Source organism: Mobula birostris, chromosome 1 (genome assembly GCF_030028105.1).
Source record: "Mobula birostris isolate sMobBir1 chromosome 1, sMobBir1.hap1, whole genome shotgun sequence".
NCBI lineage: Eukaryota > Metazoa > Chordata > Chondrichthyes > Myliobatiformes > Myliobatidae > Mobula > Mobula birostris.
In genome coordinates this window covers 232,970,715-232,985,480 of record NC_092370.1, presented here as the reverse complement: position 1 = coordinate 232,985,480, position 14,766 = coordinate 232,970,715, and positions in this window count along the sequence as shown.

The following is a 14,766-nucleotide window of genomic DNA, read 5'->3' as shown; positions in this document are numbered from 1 at the left end:
GAATAGTCCTGAAGGGCAGAATGGCCCACTCCTTTTGATGGAATCACAAACAAGAGAAAATCTGCAGATGCTGGAGATCAAAGTAATACACACTAAATGCTGGAGGAACTCAGCAGGTCAGGCAGCATCTATGGAAAAGAGTACAGTTGACATTTTGGGCTGAGATATTTCATCAGGACTGGGGAAAAAGAGATGAGAAGTTAGAGTAAGCAGGTGGGGGAGGGGTGGAAGAAATACAAGGTAGTAGGTGATAGGTGAAACTGGGAGAAGGGGAGTGGTGAAGTAAAGAGCTGGGAAGTTGATTGGTGAAAGAGGTACAGGGCTGGAGAAGGAGAAATCTGATAGGAGATGACAGAAGGCCATGGATGAAAGAAAAGGGAAAGGAACACCAGTGGGAGGTGATGGGCAAGTGGGGAGATGAGAGAGGAAAATGGGGATGGGGAATGGTGAAGGGGGCGGGGCAATTACGGAAAGTTAAGGGAACTGATGTACATGTCATCGGGTTGGAGGCTACCCAGACAGAATATAAGGTGTTGTTCCTCCAACCTGAGTGTAGTCTCAGCACAGCAGTAGAGGAGGTCATGGATTGACATGTCAGATTGGGAAAGGGAAGGTGAATTGAAATGGGTGGCCACCAGGAGATCGCACATTTCCTGGCAGACGGAGCGTAGGTGCTCGGTGAAGCAGTCTCCAAATCTACGTAGGGTTTCACTGTTATGCAGGAGGCCACATCAGGAGCACTGGATACGGTAGATGACTCCAACAGACTCACAGGTGAAGTGTCGCCTCACCTGGAAAGACTGTTTGGGTCTCTGGATCGTAGTGAGGGAGGAGGTGTAGGGGCAGGTGAGACACTTGTTCTGCTTGCAAGGATAAGTACCAGGAAGGAGATCAGTGGGGAGGGATAAATGGAGAAGAGAGTCACATAGGGAGCAATCTCTGCTGAAAGTGGGGATGGGGAGGGGGGAGAAAAATGGGCTTGGTAGTTGGAACCTGTGGAAGTTACGGAGAATTATGTGCTGAACGTGGAGGTTGCTGGGATGGTAGGTGAGAACAAGAGGTCTTGTCCTCAGGTTGAGATTCTAAATTAGAGAAGGGCCAATTTTGGTGGTATCAAAAAAGATCTGGCAAGTGTGGATCTGGACATTATTCTGACAGGAGCATACAAACTCTGTACTCTCAAAAATTCACTTTTGAAGGTCTCCCACTAACAAATACCCCTCTACCAGAAAGGCGAGGGTAACAGGTTTATGGAACCTTGGTTTTCAAGAGAGAGTGAGGTCCTGGTTAAGAAAAAGAAGCAGGCGCATAGCAGACATAGGCAGGAAGGAGCAAATAAAGTACTTCAGGAGTATAAGAAATGCAAGAGAACACTTAAGAAGGAAATCAGGAGGGCTAAACGAAAGCATGAGGTTGCTCTTGCAGACAAGGTGAGGGAGAATCCCAAGGGTTTCTACTGTTATATTAAGAGAAAAAGGACAGTAAGGGGCAATTAGAGTGGTCACCTATGGATGGAGCTGAAAGAGATGGGAGCAATCTTAAATGGATTTTTTGCATCTGTACTTACTTGTCAAAGGAAGGGAGACAAAGCAGTAGTGAGGTTAACGGGTTGTCAACAGATTACAGAGGGGAGGTGTTTGCTGTCTTGAAGAAAATTAGTGTGGATAAGTCTCCAGGGCCTGATAAAGTGTTCCCTTGAACCCTGTGGGAGGCTAATGCAAAAACTGCAGAGACTCTAGCAGAGATATTTAAAACATCCTTAGGCACAGGTGAGGTGCCGGAGGATTGGAGGATAGTTAATGTTCCATTGTTTCAGAGTTCAAAGTACATTTATCATCAAAGTATGTATAATGTATTGTGGCGAGTATTTGGTCCATAATGACGGACGAGGAAGCTCGTTAACTCAACAACTGTTTATTGTGATAGACACAAACAGACCGGGCACCGTGATCCGAAGAGTGAATCCAACCAGCCTCACACCGATGGGGGAGGTGACCATCACACACCCCGGTTACTGTTAGGGTGACCCACAAATACACAAGCAACCAACTGTATATATCTAGGTACCATATCTGATGCGGACGTTGGTGACCATGGTTTTCCATATAGATCTATCCCTCGTTCTTTGGATGACTTCCATTTCCTTGATGTGTAGCCACCCGGCTATGCTTTTGATGTACATAAGCCGAGGTCTTACTCTAGGTTTGCTCCCCTTGATCTTTCCAGAGAGTATGAGTTTTTCTAGTTCATCTTTCCGCATGATGTTGTCATGGTCTGGTCCATGAAATCCACATTCTGGTTCACAGTCTGGTCCATCGATCTGTATTCCAGGTTTTCCGGTTTTGTCTTGTCCTGTTGTGTGCCTTAATTGAGGCACATGATTCTGATTTTGGGTTGGCTACAAAAACAGCTCCTGGGTCCAGCTTCAGTTGCTGGACTGTTCCTTCCACCTTCTACCTGAAGCCTTGCCTGCAACCTCTGCCTGAAGCCTTGGCCTGAAGACTTGCCTGCAACCTCGCCTGTATCGCTGTCAAGTTCTACTGCTGGAGCAAGACCGGAGCTATGCTGTGCCTAGATAAAGAACTGTCTTTCGTTGTTTGGAACTGTCTCTGTGTCCACTCCTTCACTAGGTAGGTCCGGCCGTTTGCCGCTACCTAGTGTGGAGAACTGTCTTGTCGTGTTCAGCATTCTGTGTATGAGTCCCGGCCCTATGTCTTGTTCCTGAGGAGGGGTCCTGGCTCTGTGTTCCATGATCCTGTTCTCCCTCGACCAAGGCTCTGCATTCCCGTTCTCCCTCGACCAAGTCAAGGCTTCGTGTTCTCGTCCTGTCCACGTGCCTCACCCAGCCCAGGAGTACCTCACCCAGCCCGGTGCTGGGGTTCCCTCATCCTGTCAAGGAGTACCTCGTCTAGTCCAAGCCTTGTCCAAGTACCTCGTCTAGTCCAAGCCCAGGCTTTATGTTCTCATCCTGTGCAGGAGTTCCACGTCCAGTCCTGTAGCCTAGCCACGTCCAGTCCTCAAGGCCACGTCATGTCTTCACCTAGTTCCGGAGTCTGAGCCCAAGTCAAGACCCAGGTTCTGGGTCCTTGTCCAGTCTCTGGCTCGGAGTCAGAACCCAAGCCTCGTCATGTCCTAGCCACAAAGAACCCAAGTCTCGAGGAACCCAAGCCATGTCCAGTCCTGTAGCCACGTCATGTACTTGCCTTGTCCTGGTCCGGCTTTCCTAGCCAATGTCCTAGGCCAAGTCTGTGTTCTTGTCCCAGCTCCTAGTCTGCATCCAGTCACGTCACTAACTCTAGTCCCTAGTCCTGTCCTGTTCCTAGTACTTCAGTGTCTGTGTCTTGCGTTTGAGTCCACCTCCAACGCCCCCTTAAGACAGGTGTGTCCTGGGAACTTGAGTTGCCTTTCTCATTGTTGGTATGAGTGATCTAATTGCTTGGGCTCTTCTGAGAAGTTTTTTTGATGTGTGTGCGGTATATGATATTTTTAACATTCTCTTGTAGAACCATAATGACTGTATAACCCAAGCTAAAATATAACAATAAACAAACTGGAACTTCCCACCAGAATCCCACAAAAGCACTTTAACACAAGAACAATAAACAGTACTGGTCATTAGAAATGCAGGGGCAGACTGTCGACCATACCTCCACCCAGAACATCACACTGCCCCCGTCCAAGCGGTCTAGCAGTCCCCGGCAACCCCAGAGTCCATAGCAAGGTCCAAAAGTTCCGGTGGGCGTTGACGCTGCCGCTTGTTTGTGTGATGCAAGAGGCAGGGCACTCGGAGTGTCACTTCCTTCCCTCAGCCTCGCTGGGGTAGTGGTGGCCAAGGGTTGGCCTGGTGCCAGCACGACTGCCTTCCACCGCTCAGGCAACCACACCCGATATACCACATTGGAGATGCGGTCGAGCACCTGTCCCGGCCCCTTCCAGAGGCTTACAAGCCTGGGGGGTAGTCCCTTCTTCAGGGAGGGGCTGTAGACCCATACTGAGGCTCCCATCATGTACTGCTGCATTGGCACCCCAGACTGTCGACCCAGTCACTTCTGGGACTTGGAAACGTCGCAGCGGTGCACGAACAGCTCCACGTCCCGCCTGTACCCAGGCCAGTAGAAGCGTTCACGCAGCCTGCCCAATGTCTTTGCTCCCACCAGCCCGTGCACTGACCGCAGCATCATGGCGCGGAGCCCCCGGGGGACTACCAGCTGCAAGAGTCTATCACCATCGGACAACTGCCACCGCCTGAACACCAACCCGTCGTGGACCTCCAGCGTTCCCCACTGCGAGTACAGGGCTTTGGTCTCTGGATCCAGCTCTGCCCACTCCGGCCGTCGCCCCACACTCAGCCATTCCCTCACCCGGGCCAGCACAGAATCGCTCACCTGTTCGCTGTGCAGCAGCTGGTCTGTGGTGAGGAGGTGGTCGCTGGCTATCACCTGAAGGGCCGTCACTATTGCTTGTCCCTGGTTCAGCTGTGTGGCGTTGGGCCGCTGCCGGGTGGCTACGGAGGCGAGTGATGCGCTCCGCTCTGACCCCTGGGTTAGGGAGCCTGGGTATGCTCGCTCCGTCGGGACTCCCTGTGAAGGCACAATGCTCGGTTCCCAGGTTCTCCCTCTGGGTCCCGTCTTCACGAGCCCTGCCTGTGGGTGCGGGGGAGGCATACTTTCGGTCCCTCATCTTATTCCCTGGGTCTTAAGGCACTCTATCTGACATCGTAGCTCTTCAATTTCATCGTCGATCTCGCATCCCCCTCCTGACACCAATGTGGTGAGCATTTGGTCCATAATGACAGAGGAGGAAGCTCTTTAACTCAACAACCGTTTTATTTATTTTTTTATTTCAAAATATACTTTATTCAAAAATAAATATATACAATAACCCATTCAATAACTTTTCATCCTTTACATGCGTTTCCATTATACTCAGTACATATCCGTATTAATAGCCACCCACGTGGCACTCCAGTAGTTCAGCTTAGCATATCATTGTTGAGGGGTACTCCCCGCCCCCCAACCCCTCCCACTCCCACGGGTGGAGAAACCTATACTGTGGTCCTTCCCCACCGGGCCCTTGCGGTGGCTGCACCGAGTTTCAGTGCGTCCCTCAGCACGTACTCCTGCAGCCGAGAATGTGCCAATCGGCAGCATTCTCCCACGGACATCTCCGTGTGCTGGTAGATCATCAAGTTTCGGGCCGACCAAAGAACGTCTTTCACCAAGTTGATGATCTGCCAGCAGCACCGGATGTTGGTCTCCGTGTGCGTCCCCGGGAATAGCCCGTAGATCAGAGAGTCCTCTGATACGCAGCTGCTGGGAATGAAACGTGACACTAGCCCGTCCATCCTCCTCCACACCTTCTCGGCGAACTGACAGTGTGCAAAGAGGTGGGTCACAGACTCCTCCTCACTGCAGTCCTCCCGTGGGCAGTGGGGTGCGGAGACGACGTTCCGGGCGTACAGGAGGGCTCCGACTGGGAGGGTCCCTCTCACCGCCAGCCAGGCGAGGTCTTGGTGCCTGTTGGTGAGATCCGGCGATGAGGCATTTTGCCAGATGAACTGGACAGTCTGCTCAGGGAACCACCCCACTGTGTCCATCACGTCCTTCTCCTGCAGTGCCTGCAGGACACTACGTGCCGACCACTGCCTGATGGCCCCGTGGTCAAAGGCGTTCTCCTGGAAGAACTTTGCTACGTAGGACAGGTATGCCGGCAACGACCAGCTGACTGGGGTGTTGCACGGGAGCGGGGCCAAACCCATCCTTCGTAGCCAGGGCGACAGGTAGAACCTGGGCACATAGTGGTACTTGGTGCCCACATACCTGGGTTCCACACACAACCTGATGCAGCCACACACGAAGCTGGCCATCAGGGTGAGGGCGACATTGGGGACGTTCTTGCCCCCGTTGTCCAGGGACTTGTGCATGAGGGTCCGTCTCACCCGCTCCATCTTGGATCCCCAGACGAATCTGAAGACAGCCCGGGTGATTTCCGAGCTGTAGGAGCGGGGGACGGGCCAGACCTGCGCCAAGTACAGCAGCCCTGAGAGCACCTTACACCTGATGACCAGGTTCTTGCCCGTTATCGACAGGGAGCGCCCTCCCCACAGTCCCAGTTTCTGTTTCACCTTGGCAGTCCGCTCCTGCCAGTTCTTGTTGCACGCCTCGGCTCCTCCGAACCAGATCCCCAACACCTTCACGTGGTCAGACCTGATGGTGAAGGGGACGGTGGATCGGTCGCGCCAGTTGCCGAAGAGCATGGCTTCGCTCTTCGTACGGTTGACCCTGGCTCCCGACGCTAGCTCGAACTGTTCGCAGATGCCAATGAACCTGCGAATTGACCTCGGATCAGAGCAGAAGATGGTGACGTCGTCCATGTACAGGGAGGTTTTCACTTGGGTCCCTCCACTGCCTGGCAGCCTAACTCCTCTTATGCCCTCATCCCTCCTGATGGCTTCCGCAAAGGGTTCTATGCAGCAGACAAACAAGACAGGGGTGAAGGGTCAGCCTGCCTGACTCCAGACCTGATGGGGAAGCTCTCTGTTTCCCACCCGTTGACCTGGACTGCACCACGGATGTCTGTGTAGAGCAGTCTAATCCAATTCCGGATTCCCTCCCCAAATCCCATTTTGGAGAGCACGTCCGCCATGTACGTGTGCGATATCCTGTCGAAGGCTTTCTCCTGGTCCGAGCTGACCAGGCAGGCGTTCACCCCCCTGTCCTGCACGTAGGCGATGGTGTCCCTCAGCAGCGCGAGGCTGTCTGAGATCTTCCTGCCCGGTACAGCACAGGTTTGGTCTGGGTGAATCACCTGTCCTAGAGCAGACTTGACACTGTTGGCGATAGCCTTGGACAGGATCTTGTAATCCATATTCAGGAGAAAGATGGGTCTCCAATTTCTAATGTCCTCCCTTTCCCCCGTCTGCTTGTAGATGAGGGTGATGATGCCCTTCCTCATGGACTCAAGACATAATGCCGGCCAGAAGCATAGCGTTGTACACTTCCAGCAGGTCTGGGCCCATCCAGTTCCACAGAGTCGAGTACAACTCAGCCGGTAAGCCGTCGCTTCCGGGAGTCTTACCTGACCCAAAGGATAGACACAAATAGACCTGGCACCATGATCCGAAGCGTGAACCCAACCAGTCTCACACCAACAGGGGAGGTGACCATCACACATCCCGGTTACAGTTAGGGTGACCCACAAATACACAAGCCATTAACTGTATAACCCAAGCTAAAATATAATAATATTGGAACTGGAACTTCTCACCATAATCCCACAAAAGCATTATAACACTAGAACAATAAACAGTACTGGTCATTAGAAATGCCGGGGCAGGCTGTTGACCACGCCCCCACCCAGTACACAACCTTAAGATTCGTTTTGCAGGCAGCCACAAGAGAGGAACCCAGCACAACCCATAAGAAATACTCACATGGCAAAGACTGCCAAACATCCAATGTATGAAAAAAAGAATAAGACATGCAAATGGCGTGGACCACAAGTTCGTGCTTGGCCTTCTGGCATCGCCCGCAATGAAGGTCGTCCTGGCCTTATCTGCTCTCACGAGAGTCTACATCATTGAAACACCCAGGAGATCGCAAAACCATCGGATTGTTTAGTCAGCTCAAAAGTACATTCTTAAAAGAGAAGTTATGGGCTCTAAGAATAAACGAGGAAGTTACAGGCCGATGAGCCTGACATCAGTAGTGGGTAGGTTATTGGAAGGTATTCTAATCGACTGGCTCTATAAGTATTTGGATAGGCAGGGACTGATTAGGGATAGTCAGCATGGCTTTGTGCATTGTAGCTTGTGTCTAGCCTATCTTATACAGTTTTTCGTGGAAGTTTCCAGGGAAGTTAATGAAATCAAAGCAGTGGGTGTTGTCTACGTGGACTTTAGCAGTGCCGTTGACAAGGGGTCCAGCATGGGATGTTAGCCAAGAAGGTTCAGTTGCTTGGTGAATGAGGCAGTAAAATACATTAGACATTGGTTTCATGGGAAAGCCAGAGAGTGGTAGTAGATGGTTGCTTCTCTGACTGGAGGGCTGTGACTAGTGATGTGGTGCAGGGATCGCTGCAAGGTCTGTTGCTGTTTGTCATCTATATTAATGATCTGGATGATAATATGATACACTGGATCAGCAAATTTGTGGATGACACCAAGACTGGGGATGCAGTGGACTGCGAGGAAGGCTATCAAAGCTTGTAGTGAGATCTGGACAAGCTGGAAAAATGGCAGAAGGAATTTAATGCAGACAAGTGTGAGGTGTTGCACATTTGGAGGATAAACCAGGGTAGGACTTCCATGGTGAGCGGTAGGGCACTGAGGAGTGGGGTAGAATAGAAGGATAAGGGAATACAGGTCCATAATTCCTTGAAAGTGGCATCTCAGGTAGATAGGGTTGTAAAGAAAGCTTTTGAGACATTGGCCTTCATAAATCAAAGTATTAATTACAGAAGTTGTGATGTTATGTTGAAGTTGTGTAAGATGTTTAGGACCTTATTCCCAAGGGCGTAGAAGAATGAGGAGAGATTTGATAGAGGTATACAAAAGTATGAGGGGTATAGATCAAACAACCATAAGACCATAAGCTCTAGGAACAGAATTAGGCCATTTGGCCTTTTGATTCTACTCAGCCATTTCATCACAGCTAATACATTATTCTTCTTAGCCACAATCTCCTATCTTCTCCCCGTATCCCTTCATTCCCTGACCAATCAAGAATCTGTCAACCTCTGCCTTAAATATACATAAAGATTGGCCTCAACAGCCATCTGTGGCAACAGATTCCACAGATTCATCACTCTCTGGCTAAAGAAATTCCTCTTCATCGCTGTTCTAAAAGGACGCCTCACTAATCTGAGACTGTGCCTCTGGTCCTAGACACATCTGTAGATGTGAACTTCCCACGATTCAGGACACTTACAGAGACAGGTGTATAAAAAGGGCCCAAAGGATCAATGGGGACCCTAGTCACCCTAACCACAAACTGTTCCAGCTGGTACCATCCAGGAAATGGTACTGCAGCATTAAAGCCAGGACCAACAGGCTCCGGGACAGCTTCTTCCACCAGGCCACCAGACTGATTAATTCACGCTGACATAAATGTATTTCTATGCTATATTAACTGTCCTGTTGTAAATTGTAATAAATAGCATGTACTATAAATTGCACATTTCACATTTAGTTGGAGACGTAACATAACGATTTTTACTCCTCATGTATGTGAAGGATGTAAGAAATAAAGTCAATACAATTCAATTCACTCACCATAGGAAACGTCCTCTCCACATCCTCTTTTTCACCATTTGATGGGTATCAATGAGATCTTCTGAAGTATAGTGAATATAGGCCCAGAGCCATAAATGCTCTTCATATGACAAGCCATTCAATCCTGAAATCATTTTCGTGAACCTTCTTTAATCCCTTTCCAATGCCAGCACATCTTTTCTAAGATAAAGGCCCAAGACTGCTCGCAATACTCCAAGTTAGGCCTCGCTAGTGCTTTATAGACTCAACATTACATCCTTGCTCTTATATTCTAGTCCTTGCGAAATGAATGCTAACATCACATTTGACTTCCTCACCACAGACTCAATCTGCCAATTAACCTTTAGGGATTCCTGCACAAGGACTCCAAGTCCCTTTGAATTGAGATATTTGTATTTTCTCTCCAAAGGATCCTTTTCTGGTTGGCTGCCCGTGACTAGTGGGTTGGTGTTGGGACTGCTTCTTTCTATACTATCAATAATTTAGATGATGGAATAGATGGCTTTGTTGCCAAGTTTGCAAATGATGCAAAGATTGGTTGAGGGGCAGGTAATGTTGAGGAAGCAGGTAGGCTGCAGGAGGACTTAGATTACGAGAATGGGTAAGAAAGTGGCAAATGAAATACAGTGTTGGAAAATGCAAGGTGATGCACTTTGGTCGTAGAAATAAATGTGCAGACTATTTTCTCGATGGGGAGAAAATCCAAAAATCTGAGATACAAAGTGACTTGGGAGTCCTTTTGCAGAACACTCTAAAGGTTAACTTGCAGGTTGAGTTGATGGTGAGGAAGGCAAATGCAATGTTAGCATTCATTTCAAGAGGTCTTGAGTACAAGAGCAGGGATGTGATGCCTCACCTTGAGTATTGTGAACAATTTTGGGCTCCACATCTGAGAAAATATGTGCTGGCATCGGCGAGGGCTCACAGGAGGTTCAAAAGGATGATTCTGGGAATAAAAGGGTTATCATATGAGGAACTTTTGACAGGTCTGGATTTGTATTCGCTGGAAGTTAGAAGGATGAGGTGGGATCTCATTGAAACCTTTCGAATGTTGAAAGGTCTAGACAGAGCAGATGTGGAAAGGATGTTTCCCATGGTGGGGGGGGGGGGGTCAATGACAAGAGAGCACAGCCTCAGGATAGAGGGGTGTCCATTTAAAACAGAAATGTGGAGAAATTACTTTAGCCAAAGGGTGGTGAATTTGTGGAATTCGTTAGCACAGGCAGCTGTGGAAGCCAGGTGTATTTAAGGTGAGATTGATAGGTTCTTGATTGGACATGGCATCAAAGGTTACTGGGAGAAGGCTGGGGAGTGGGGCTGAGAAGGGGGAAAAAGGATCAGCCATGATTGAATGGCAGAGCATACTCAATGGGCCAAATGGCCTAATTCTGCTCCAATGTCTTATGGTCTATGGTCTTTTCTGGTTGGCTGCTGGTGACTAGTGGCATTCCAATATTTTTTAGATTATATGTCAGTGAATTGGATGATGGAAATGATGGCTTTGTTGCAAAATTTGCAAACGATATGAAGACAGGTAGTTATGAGGAAGTAGAAAGACCACAGATGGAATACAGTATTGGGAAGCATATGGTAGAAGAAATGAAAGGGGGGTGACTATTTTTTAAATGGAGAGAAAATACAAAAGACTGAGGTGCAAAGGGATTTGGGAGTCATTGTGTAGGATTTCCTAAAGGTTAATTTGCAGGTTAAGTCAGTGGTGAGGTAGGCAAATGCAAGGTTAGCCTTCATTTCAAGAGGACTAAACTTTAAAAACAAGGACATAATGTTGAAACTTTATAAGGCACTGGTGAGGCCTCACTTGGAGTATTGTGAGCAGGCTTGGGTTCTTCATCTTAGAAAGGATGTGTTGAAACTGGAGAGGGTTGAAAGGATATGCAGAAAACTAATTCCAGGATTGAATTACTTGTCATATAAAGAGTGTTTGATGCTTTGGGCCTGTATTCACTGGAATTCAGAAGAATGAAGGGTACCCTCATTGAAACCTATCAAATACTGAAAGGCCTTGACAGAGTGGATGTGGAGAGGGTGTTTCCTATGGTGGGAGAGTCCAAGACCAGAGGACACAGGGTCAGAATAGAGTGGCATCCTTTTAGTATGGAGATGAGGAGGAATTTCTTTAGCCAGAGAGTGGTGAATCTGTGGAATTCTTTGCCACAGGCAGCTGAAGAGGCCAAGTCTTTATGTATATTTAAAGCAGAGGTTGATAGATTCTTGATTGGTCAGGGCATGATGGGATACAGGGAGAAGGCAAGAGATTGGGGCTGAGAGGAGAATTGGAGCAGCCATGATGAAATGGTGAAACAGACTTGATAGGCTAAATGGCCTAATTCAGCTCCTACAGTGTCTATAAAAGTACTCCCCCCTTTGAAAGTTCTCATGCTTTATTGGTTTACAGCATTGAATCACAGTAAATTTAATTTGGCTTTTTTGACACTAATCAATAGAAAAGACTCTTTCCTGTCAAAGTGAAAACAAGTTTCTACAAATTGATCTAAATTTATTACGATTATTAAACATAAAATAATTGATTGCATAATTATTCATTTCCTTCAAGTCAGTATTTAGTAGCTGCATTGTTGGCAGCATTTACAGCTTCGAGACTGTGTGGATAGGTCTCTACCAGCTCTGCACATCTGGACACTGCAATTTTTTTTTACAAAACTGCTCACGTTCTTTCGGATTGCATGGGGATTGTGAGTGAACAGACCTTTTCAAGTCCAGCCACAAATTCTCAATTGGATTGAGGTCTGGACTCTGACTTGGCCACTCGAGGACATTAACCTTTTAACCGTTTTTAAGCCATTTAAGCTTTGGCTTTCTGCCTGGAGGTCATTGCCCTGCTGAAAAACAAATCTTCTCCCAAATCATACTCTTGTAGACTGCATCAGGTTTTCCTCCAGGATTTCCCTGTATGTTATTGCATTCATTTTACCCTCTACCTTCACAAGCCCTCCAGGGCCTGCTGCAGTGAAGCATCCCCACAGCATGATGCAGCCACGATCATACTTCATGGTAGTGATGATATGTTTTTGATGATCTGCAGTATATGTCAAGCATAGCATTTAGTCTGATGGCTAAAAAGCTCAATTATGGTTTCATCAGACCATAGAACCTTCTTCCAGCTGACCTCAGTCCCTCATAAGCCTTCTGGCAATCTCTAGCTGAGATTTCATGTTTTTTTTTTACAACAGCGGCTTTCTTTTTGCCACTTACTCATAAAGCTGCGACTGCTGAAGCACCAGGTCAACAGTTGTTATATGCTCTTATCTTTTGGATCATCTTGTTGCACTATCCAACTTCTATTAAGCTTCATATGATGGAGTGCTACCCTGTCATTCTCCTGTAAAATATCTTGATAAAATTTTGAATTCATTGTTCCCTCAATGATTGCAAGCTGTCCAGACCCCGAGGCAGTAAAGCAGCCCCAAACCATGATACACAGGCAAAAAGCTGCAGGCACTCAGTAGGCCAGGCAGTGTCTATGGAAAAGATTACAGTCGAATTACAGTCGACGTTTCGATTAAGACCCTTCAGCAGAACTGGAGAAAAAAAGATGAGGAGTAGAGTTAAAAAGTGGGGGGGGGGGAGGGAAAGGAGAAACACAAGGCAAAAGGTGAAACCAGGAGGGGGAAGGGTGAAATAAAGAGCTGGGAAGTTGACTTGTGGAAGAGATATTGGGCTGGAGAAGAGAGAATCTAATAGGCGAGGACGGAAGGCCATGGAAGAAAGAAAAAAGGTCGTGGGGGGGGGGGGAGAGCACCAGAGGGAGGCAATGGGCAGGCAAGGAGATAAGGTGAGAGAGGGAAAAGGGGATAGGGAATGGTGAAGGAAAGGGGGGGAGGGAGCGGATTCCCTCTAGAGCTCCTGGGATTCAAGGGCATTGGAGTTTCATACCAGGCTGTGATGCAACCAATCAGTACACTATCCACCGCATATCTATTGAAATTTGTCAAAGTTTAAGGTGACATGCCAAACCTATGCAAACTTCCCAGAAAGTAGATCACTGCTGTGTAATGGCATTTATGTGCTGGGCCCAGGACAGACCCTATGAAATTGATAACACAGAGGAATTTAACGTTGCTGACCCTCCAATCCCCTGATCAGGACTGGCTTATGGACCTCCAGTTTCTTCCTCCTGTGGTCAATAATCAGCTCTTTGGTTTGCTAACATGGAGTGACAGGTTGTTGTTGTGGCACCATTCAGCCAGGTTTTCAATCTTCCTCCGATGTGCTGATTCATCACCACCTTTGATTCAGCCAAAGAAAGAATGTTGTTCAATCAACTTGATTCCTATTAATGGACAAAGGTGCTCTTGTGGGACCAGTCAATGATAAATGCACACAGAGTGTGTAGATTGCTATGCCAATATTAATAGCTTATGCCATCATACTAGAAGACGTAGCAGGGTGAGGGTCAACTCCCATAACAGTAAAACATCAAGATCTCCAATCGGACCATCGCAACAAAAAGCTAATATGTGTTGGGGCCACGGTAACAGCACCTTTGCAAGCAGGCACTCTGTTCCACAAAATTGAATAAGTACTATGATTCTTAGCATCTACATGCTTAATGATAATGCATCAAATACATCTTGTCCATTTCTTGCTGATATTCAAGGGCTTTTATACTCCTTACCTCATACTGTGTGCATCAGTCAATACTCCATTTTAGTGGAAAGGACCCGGACCCGAAATGTTAACTCTCCTTCTTGCTGATTCTCTCTTCACCCATCAGACAGAAGATACAAAAGCCTAAAACCATGTACCACCAGGCTCACGGACAGCTTTTATCCTACTGTTAAAACAGATGATTGAACAGTTCTCTAGTGGAATTAAGTGGACTCTGAATTTCACAAACTACCCAATTTCTCCAGACTTGGGGGAGGGGGGGTAACCATGGGCACACATACGGGTCCTAGCGATGCCTGCCTCTTCACTGGCTATGTAAAATAGTCCATGTTCAAAGCCTTCCCTGGTTATATTCCCCTTCTTCCTTCGCTACAATGGTGACAGCACTGGTATTGTTTCATGCACCCATGTGGAGCTTGTCAATATTTCAACTTTGCCTCTAACTTCCACCCTGCCTTTAAATTCACTTGGTCCATCTCTGACACCTCCCTCCTCTTTCTTGATCTCTTTGTCACCAACTGTGGTTAGGTAACCATAACCCTAACCCTACTGATTCCTATGGTTATCTCAACTATACCTCTTCCCACTCTATCTCCTGTAAAAATTCTACTCCCTTTACTCAGTTCCTTTGCCTCTGCCACATCTGTTCCCAGGTTTGGGCTTTCCATATCAGAGATGTCCTTCTTCTTTAAAGAATGGGGTTTCCCTTCCTCCACTATTGACTCTGCCCTGACCCGCATCTCCTCCATTTCCTGTCTATCTGTGCTCACCCCACCTTCCCGGCGTCTCAAATGAGAGTCTCTCTTGTCCTCACCTACCACCCTATTAGCCTCTGCATTCAACAC